Here is a 9,395-nt window from a genome sequence, read left to right on the forward strand (position 1 = left end):
AGGATAACCTGTTTAATGATGAGATGATCTGTTTTCTACAGCTTGAATTGGCAAAAAAATTGTAATCAATATATGTCCCTACATCTTAACAAGTCATCCATTAATCACACATATCCTTTTTATGTGCTGGAGTTTTCTCTAGGTCACTGTACAAAATAGGCATCAATGCACTTTCAAACAGTACACTCACACTCATGATTCTATCTTCTTTAATACCTACTTTATGATTTTGACAGTTTATTACATATGTTCTGTGCAATTGTCAACTTCTATAATTCAAAGTTAATTGTATTTGTTGTGTTTTGGCTGCTCTAACAGATATACAGGGTTCTCGACTGGCTGGGAAGACTTGACAAGAGGCACATGTAAAATATATAATCTCTTGTGACTCTCAAGATATGTATCCAGAGGCAAGTCAGGTCTCGGAATGCTGACTGAATATTCCATGGCCTTTGTTTTTCTTGCTAGGTGGATTACTACTTCCTTGGATGTTTTCATGTTATTATTTCCTTGCTCCCCTTTGCAGGGAAGCATTCTCATCTTTCGTGTCACTTGCGTAAGATACAACATGCTAATGCTATCTTGGTTTGGTTTGCTCTTGCAGAAAATAAGTGAAATGTGCAGACCGACAACATGGACGGCAGGTCTTGCGGCTCTCAGCGCCCTCAACCCCCCACTGACCTCAATTTTGATCTCTCCTCTACTCTTCTGGTGAGTGGGAGCAGCATGTGGATATATTGAACTATATATTAGCTTTTGATTGGTTCCCATGAAGTACTTTGGAATTCATTATATAGTTGTGTCAGTGAAGATGTCGTAGATTTGTTAATATAGAGAACACAAAATTTTCATCTATATCTGTTGACCTTGTGTGCCATAGGTAAACATATTTTCCTATCTATTTCTATTCTTCAGCCTCTTTATATTTCAGGGTGGTGGTGAGAGCGGGTGTGAACCGGGAAAGGCGGCCATAGGAGATATATGATAGGAAAAGAATTGCTCTATGGCGCAAAGGGCGAGAGGGAGCCAACTATGATAGGAAAAGAGGATGCATGTAGGTAATCGCAGGGTGGATGCTTAATGTTGCTTATTCAGCAGGGGCTATCAACCTGTGATTATCTACATGGTATATCTAGCCCATCAAGGTCCTGCACATGGTATATATAGCCCATCAAGGTCCTCCATGGTATATCTTTCTACACCACTCTTTGGCGCCGCCCAGATCTGCAGCTCAGATTTCCTTGTCTTTGGCTGACCATCCCTTTCTTTTGCAAGGCCATCGACTTGCTTTCTGCTCGGGCAGGATTAGATGCAACCTCCTGTTTGTGATGCAGTGCCCCAAAGGTATCCTTCTCTCTGTCGCAATTCTAATTCTCCGCGATCGCCATCCACATATGCCTGCGATTACCTACTTTGTTTCTGCCCAAACAACATATCTATGTATGCTGGTGGAAGTGAGAGGGAAAAAGCTAGAGAGAAAGATAGCTATATAGCAAATGATAGGTTGTTAAATTCGGTTGCTACTCTCCTGTTTAATTAAATGTCCTATATAAGTAGTGTGATTGGTCTGTATGATACAAGGATGCTTTAAGGACTATTGATGTTGGATGAGTAGGGATCAAATTATGTGATGTTATTTCTCATTTTTTATGCCATGGTACTTTCTACATTTTTGTTTCCTACATCTCCAGTTCATTACCTTAGAGTTTTTGAATATGTGTTTGTGCCCACTTAAGTATCTCCCAGGTTCTTTCATATTTCCAGTTTGTTTAGCAGTAAAAGGGGTTCTAGCAATATGGGGATTATTGCTGTTGGCGGAAACATAGTGTTCAATATGTTTGGTCGTAATTAAAAAGAGGGGGACATTCTTACGATGTACTTATCAGTTTATTGGACGTAGTTATTTGTTTACTACATTACCCTATAATTCTTGATCCTTCTCCATACTAGAAATCCAAATATAGTCATGGCTGTTGCCAGCTGGGAACAAGGCAGTCATATAAGGGGAAAACTTTAGAAGTTAAGCGGCCATAATTTAGATCATATGTAGCTTGTTTTCTTGTTGTTTTATTGAATTAGAGATATTTAGTACTTTGACTGTTTAAAAATGCAGAGCAGATATTTAGTATTTTGAATTTTCAGCTACATTTAGTCATGAGTTGTGAGATGCATATGATTTTGGCATCCTTCATAACCATTCATGTGATTCATTAGGTTTGGTTTGTCGCTGCTGGTACTTTCCGGCCATTTGATTATGTGGTAGAGTGTGCTTCCGAACTGCGCGTGGGGCTGGGTGTTCTCGGCCAGACCTGGGCGTCCTTGCTATCTGATCCATCTACCAGTATACAAGCTCATTTCCGCTCTTTCATATATGCAGGCTCGGATGCAGGTGCAAGTCAACAATGCCAGTAGTGAGTCGAGAGAAGTGGAGAAGAGGGTCCCTCCAGGCTCCATACATGAATGGTGTATGTCGAATGTCTTGGGTAAACTTTTGCTTTTCCTTCATTTCTTTATCTTCGAGTCAACAATGCGAGTAGTGAGTCGAGAGAAGTGGAGAAGAGGGTCCCTCCAGGCTCCATACATGAATGGTGTATGTCGAATGTCTCGGGTAAACTTTTGCTTTTCCTTCATTTCTTCATCTTCAGTTGAAGAATCGTCCCTCCACTGTCATCTTGAAGGGTGGCATGCGGCAATGTCGGGGAAAGCAAGGAAGATGTTCTTGTACATCATCGAACATATAAACCCTGGTGGCCAAACTAAATGTTTTATATTCCTTTGGGAAACTTTTAAGGAAATCCTCCCAAACAAATCATTCAGGTTAGAAGGAACAACTTTCACATAGAAAGCACATTGTATCAAACTTCAGATAAGTCTTGATGCACCCTTCAGGCTGCATGATTAATGCCTGTAATTTACCTAAGCTATCAACAAATGGTTAGTTGCCGAGTTTACATGCAGTTATGAAAGTTAGAGCACATACATGCTTGATTTTACTTCCTTTAATACAGGGCATTCTATAATTACTAAGAACTAATTTGTTGAAGTGTGCCTCCCTATTTTGTCCAGATAACTACTTCAGGTTAGGCGGGAGAAATAAAAAGGGTAACCATAGATATATGGTCTAGCATCACGAGGTTCAGGTTCCTGTTATTGATCAACCATTGCTTTGCTCGACGTGGGTTATGCTTGATTATGTTCTTCTTTGTATTTTTGTTCATGGCCTACACCGGTGTTATCATCTATTTTGTTTCAAAATTTTCAATGGCTTATTTTCATGTCCCAATACCACTTGAAATACAACTAAGTACCTTCTGACAGGACAATAATGTATGTATTTACCTATGGTTATTGTTTCCTAAAAGAAACTTGATCATCTCACCTTGGTTTCCCCTGTATCTGACTTGGGACAGGTTTATGTGAGATTTGTTTTCCATTTTCTGTTTGTGTGGATGCTTAAGCTTAAGCTTTTGTTATTTGTTAGAGATTAAAGAAGACTGAAATATGGGCTCAAGCGATTGCTATGTCTGACCTACACAAGAATGCCAAGAAGTCCTCGGAGACGTAAGCCACGGCGCATGTTTCTGCCATGATTTCCTTCGGTTGGATTTTGTGGATTTAGGTTTTGAAAAATTATGGGCTGTGGATGCAGAATGAAGGACATGTACCTGCACTACAACGAGAGATCTGGGCTGCTTCTTTGTGGCTTTCAAACTTGAAGTGTTTGTTTGGAAGTTAGTTTAGTTTTTTGTTTTGGATTCACAGCTTCTCACATGTACCATCCTCTTAGACCTTTAGATTTCCAAAGAAACTAAATGAAGATATGGTGGTATGGTCTCAATAGTACAACTTAAATCGTTCCATGCTTTATATTTGCTATCAAATTTGCTCTTCAAGAATCATGTATCTACGTTAGATCCGGTGAGCTTTATATTTGCTCTGAAATTTGTTCTTGAAGAATCATGTATCTGTATTAGATCCGGTGAGAAAATGCATCTTACAAGCAGAGGATGCGGGAGTGTTGGCCACATTTGATTTTCGACTTGGGTGTCTAATATTCTCACAATACTTGGCTCCCTCTTGGCCTTTGCGCCATTGGCGCAACGAGTCTTCTAGTACTTGGTAAAGGGTGGAAGACATAGCCTTATGCCTGGTGCTTTGTTCCACTCTTTCCGCCCTAGTTTCCTCATACCGGTGTTATGTTCCTGGATTTTGCGTTCCTTACGCAGTTTGGTGATTTATGGGACCCCCTTGACAGTTTGCTTTGAATAAAACTCCTCCAGCAAGGTCCAACCTTGGTTTTACCATTTGCCTCACCTAGCCCTTTTTCCCTTGGGTTTCCGGAGCCCGAGGGTCATCTTTATTTTAGCCCCCCCGGGCCAATGCTTGTCTAAGTGTTGGTCAGAACCGAGTAGACTGCGGGGCTCCCTCGGGGAAACTCGAGGTCTGGTTTTACTCGTAGGATGTCTCATTCGGTGTTGCCCTGAGAACGAGATATGTGCAGCTCCTATCGGGATTGTCGGCGCATCGGGCAGCTTTGCTGGTCTTGTTTTACCATTGTCGAAATGTCTTGTAAACCGGGATTCCGAGACTGATCGGTTCTTCCTGGGAGAAGGAATATCCTTCGTTGATCGTGAGAGCTTATCATGGGCTAAGTTGGGACACCCCTGCAGGGTATAATCTTTCGAAAGCCGTGCCAACGGTTATGGGCAGATGGGAATTTGTTAATGTCCGGTTATAGATAACTTGACACCAGATCTGAATTAAAACGCATCAACCGCGTGTGTAGCCGTGATGGTCTCTTCTTGGCAGAGTCCGGGAAGTGAAAACGGTTTTGGGTTATGTTTGACGTAAGTAGGAGTTCAGGATCACCTCTTGATCATTGCTAGCTTCACGACCGTTCCTTTGCTTCTCTCCTCGCTCTTATTTCCGTATGTTAGCCACCATATCATGCTTAGCCGCTTCTGCAACCTCATCACTTTACCCCTTCCTTTCCCTTTAAGCTTTGCTAGTCTTGATATCCATGGTAATGGGATTGCTGAGTCCTCATGGCTCACAAATTACTACAACACCAGTTGTAGGTACAGGTTATGTGATGATTATGACGCGAGAGCGATGTTTACTTGTTTTGGAGTTCTTCTTCTGCTTCTTCTTCGATCAGGGGATAGGTTCCAGGTCGGCAGCCTGGGCTAGCAGGGTGGATGTCGTTTGAGCTTCTGTTTGTGTTTCATCCATAGACGGATGTTGATCTTATGTATGATGTGTTGTTGTATTCATGTGGCATTGTGTGCCTCTTGTATGTATCCCCATCTATTATGTAATGTTGATGTAATGATATCCACCTTGCAAAAGCGTTTCAATATGCGGGTCTATCCTTGGTGGGACCTTCGAGTTCGTTTTGGATAGGGTCACATATTGCGCGTGACACTACAGTCATGGGACGAGAGAAGGATCTAAAGGACGAAGGGAGGAAGAAGCCCGCCGTGATCCAGGTTTGCGTGCATGACTTATGCTTGGTCTACCACATATGCCATGCCACGTTGAGTGCCAGGATTTTAAGGACTTCCTTGAGAGCAACCTAGTCAAATTCGTTACTGTAGACTTTGGTAACGACAAAGAAGTCCTGCGTCAGATAGGCCTCGTTGTAGGCAACACCTTCGACCTCCAAAAGAATCGGCTGGTGTCCTCTCGTCAGCCTTCAATGCTGACCCTGGTAGGAGCCATGGTTCATCCTTCGTACGGTAAAATGGAGAAACCTCCATACATGTTTCATCGTCATGCATGGCAGCGGAATGTGCTAGATATAGACCACATCCAGTACGCTGCAATGGATGGCTGCCTTTGTTTCAATATCTTCAAGGGTTGAATGAAGAGCAACAGCCAAGTTGGCGGTTCAAGCAAAGAAGTATCGGCCAAGAGGAAGAGGGACAAGGACGAAGTCGAGGACGTGGACGAGGACTTCGAGTAAGGTGGAAGTGTCGTTGCTCATGGTGGTTCTAATGCAGTGTCTACCAGAATAGTTGCATAGTTTAATTTCAGGTGTGCTTAATTTAATTTGAGGGGTGTGTTGTGCTGAGCCCACAGCAGAACTATGTTATGTTTCTTCTTGTTACTTTAACTCTTTAGTAAGTACATACTAGTTTTTCTTACATTTCATCTTTTAGTTCGTATAGTACTACCACTCATTTATTCACATTATATACGTACAATATATATGGCCAACATCATATAGCCAACCGTTTAGTTGTCAAAGAATTTCATGGTGCTTAGTTTTGTCAAAGAATTCCAGGGTGCTTAGTTTTATTTGAGGGGTGGGTTGTGTTGGACACCATTATTGTGACTAGCCTTTTTAATAGTACTATATGCATAATTTGGCGACGAGCGCTCTCTATATGTAGCACCTTTTTTTTAATTTCAAGTTTTGCTCCATGGCGCAATCCATTGATACTACTGCTGTACAAAAGTATACATTTTTTAAAAGGCTAGAGGGCAGGGCAGTGTAGCTTGGTCGGTTTCACGAGAGGCGATGGACTTTGTGATTTGACGGCTCATTACTGCTAGAAGGTGGGGCCTTGTGATTTGACTGCTCGTATAAATGCGCCGACGACCTGATCGAGGAGGAGCAAAGAACCGTGCGGTATACTCAAGTTTTCCACTGGAGTAGTACTGCGACGGAGGAGCACGAAACACGGCAGCCCAGCGCCATATGGCAATAAAAAATGATCTAATTTGCTAGTCATCTCATTGTTAGCATTGTTCTATTCATTCTCTCAAAAAACAAAAACCATTGTTCTATTCATGCCTCACAGAGAACGTGACACGTGCGGCGAAACACCCGAAGCAAAAGATGAAACACAACAGCAAAAGAAGAAGGAAGATTATCACCCCAAATGATCTAATTCGCCACGTAGTCGTAACTGCTTCTTCATCGCCTCCACGACCTCCATCTCCTTGCGCGTCTCCTCCGCCATCTTCTTCATTCTGTCCATGATGCGGGATTTCGCGACGCAAGCCTTCATCATCTGTTCCACGGCCGCATTACGTACCTTGACAGCAGCCGGGTGCTCGATGCGGAGCTTCGCCAACTCCTCCTTCTGTTCCATGACGAGGGCCTATAGCATCTTCATCGAGGAACTACTATTCTCATGCAGCTTCTTCCAGCCGGCGTTCTTCTCCTTCAACAGGTGGATCTCGTGGCAGAGCTTCGCCTTGTCCTCCTGAAGTCACAGGATTTTGCCGGTCACCTTCTTCTCCGAGGCAATGCTCTTCTTCAGCAGCATCACAAAGCCGGCGGTCAACTCCCCCTGCTGATTGAGCTCAGCGGGCATGTCGTCGAGGCTCTCCTTCAGCAACTCCGTCAAGCCTTGGATGAACTCCTTCTTCTTATTGAGGTGCTTATTGAGCTGATCGGGCATGCCGTCGAGGGATAACGACTCCACCTCTGCCGGCTCGGCATGTTCGCCTCCGCGGCTAGGGCGCTCCTGGGAGCCATCGCCTGCCCGTGAGAGATCTTTCGAGGTCTCTGTGTGGCGGCGAGCCCTCTTTTTTTCCGCAGCCTTGGTTGCCGCTCCCTTGTTACGAGTAGTTCTCGACCTAGATCTCTGCTCACCGGCCATGGCAACAACGGACGAAGAAGAAGCACTTATGAGGAGGAAAGCTAGAGTAATTTTCGGTTAGGTAGTTCCCCTTTTTATAACCTAAGTACTAGCACTAGTAGTACTAATACCTGCATAGTGGGAACACGTTCAGGTTTGGTACATAGTACTAGTAGGTGTGAGCAGGCTTTCGAATGTGATGGGAACAAGGTAAAGATTAATTGATGGTTTTGGTTTCGAGGCCCGAAACGGCTCCCGATGAGTTTAGTGGAACATAAATTTCAAGTAGACTACACTGCTCAAATGCGTAAGTATTATGTTAGACTAGCCACAGTGGGAGTAACTTCAACAGTAACATCGAGCCCAACTCACCAAATTTGCTTATGTGGCAATGAGTTAATGAGGAGAGAGGTAGTTACAGTAACTTAGCTAGTTACTATAACATCACATGTCCCAATGCAATATGAGTCTATAACCTAATAAATGAAGCTTTGCATGTTACCACACTTATGTTACTACCCACTATGAAGCTAGTAACATAGTCTAGGGATTTGTGTATATTACTAGTGCATGTTACCATGCATTGTGGCTAGTCTTACTGTCAAAAATTGGCACAAAATACAAAGGAGACCAATGGAAGTACTACTAGCAACCCACGATTTAACTACTCGCATGCGCGCAATGGAGTAATAATGTCTTTCTTCCGCCCTCACGTCCACTCAATTTGCATGCACTGTATTAATTGACCATCAATGAAGTGAACGACTTTACACGCGTCAAATTATCACATGGGGTGGATCTTGGTACAAAATTATGTCCTCCCGTGTACCCGCATGTGCATGCGAGGGAATGAGTGCGTGCGTGGCGTGCGTGCACATCTTCGCTTCATGCATGTACCGCCAATATGGCTCAGGGAGGACGAGTGCATTCTTCTGGAACCAGCAGCACGTCACTATGATCAATCCACGTAAGGAGGTCGCGACAACGCCTCCACATGTGCCACGTGGCTTCATGAACTGTAAGAAAGACATTGTGCAGCGTGCCATTGGTATTATAATTTACGTGTTTTGCACATACTCGAAGTACTAGTAATTTACACGTGCATTGCACGCATCAGATTTCGCAACCAAATTATGAATAAATACCACACTATAGCATGTAAGCTCTTAGTCATATATGCGTGATGTAGCCCTTCATTTAATTCTTATAGTTCATCTAATTCAAAATCAAATTAGTTTTTATAAAAAAGCTAAGAACGCGTGAATAGGAAAAACATGGGATTATAGTATTGAATCCTACAGGATTGTACGAGTGTTTGATTGTGCATAGAAAAAACACAGAATTCTTTCAAAGAGGTTTGAATGGATGGGATGTTTCCTATGAAATCTAGTGCAAATGAATCATATGGAAAAATTGTTATGGTTTACAATCCTACGAATCAAACAACCAAGATAGGAAAAATTCCTAATGATTAGAATCCTCCAAAATTCCTTTGACAATCCTTTGAATCAAAGAAGCCCTTAATCTATTTTATGATTCATGGAATTGTGCATTGTAAAGCATAAAGTAAAAACAAATAATGGCAATTCAACTAGAAAAAAAGTTTGGGCAGTTATGATACGGAAGATTCTAGAACAAAAGAGAACCATTGTTGTTTTGAGGTTTGTGCATTATGCTTAAGTTCAACCATGGAGCCTGCTAGATTGTACATGTGATAAAATCTGGTGGGGGGCTAGAAGATGGTGCGAGGGGCCGAGTGGAGGGAGACTATTAAGGAATGCACACGTGCGAGATCGATATTTA

At 42.7% G+C, this 9,395-nt stretch overlaps 1 long non-coding RNA gene across 3 annotated transcripts; it reads left to right on the top strand.

Annotated features, from left to right (window-relative positions):
* Positions 1 to 461: 461 nt before the first annotated feature.
* On the top strand, positions 462 to 3,935 carry LOC123157134 (uncharacterized). Of its 3 annotated transcripts, XR_006478727.1 has the most exons (6): positions 462 to 711; positions 932 to 1,186; positions 1,276 to 1,344; positions 2,378 to 2,817; positions 3,067 to 3,561; positions 3,650 to 3,935. It is a non-coding gene; the product is annotated as an uncharacterized lncRNA (long non-coding RNA). The 3 variants fall into 3 exon arrangements; XR_006478726.1 differs by having other exon boundaries at positions 462 to 1,186; XR_006478728.1 differs by having other exon boundaries at positions 462 to 1,186; positions 2,378 to 2,608.
* Positions 3,936 to 9,395: the final 5,460 nt, after the last annotated feature.

Source organism: Triticum aestivum, chromosome 7B, assembly GCF_018294505.1.
Source record: "Triticum aestivum cultivar Chinese Spring chromosome 7B, IWGSC CS RefSeq v2.1, whole genome shotgun sequence".
Classification (NCBI taxonomy): domain Eukaryota; kingdom Viridiplantae; phylum Streptophyta; class Magnoliopsida; order Poales; family Poaceae; genus Triticum; species Triticum aestivum.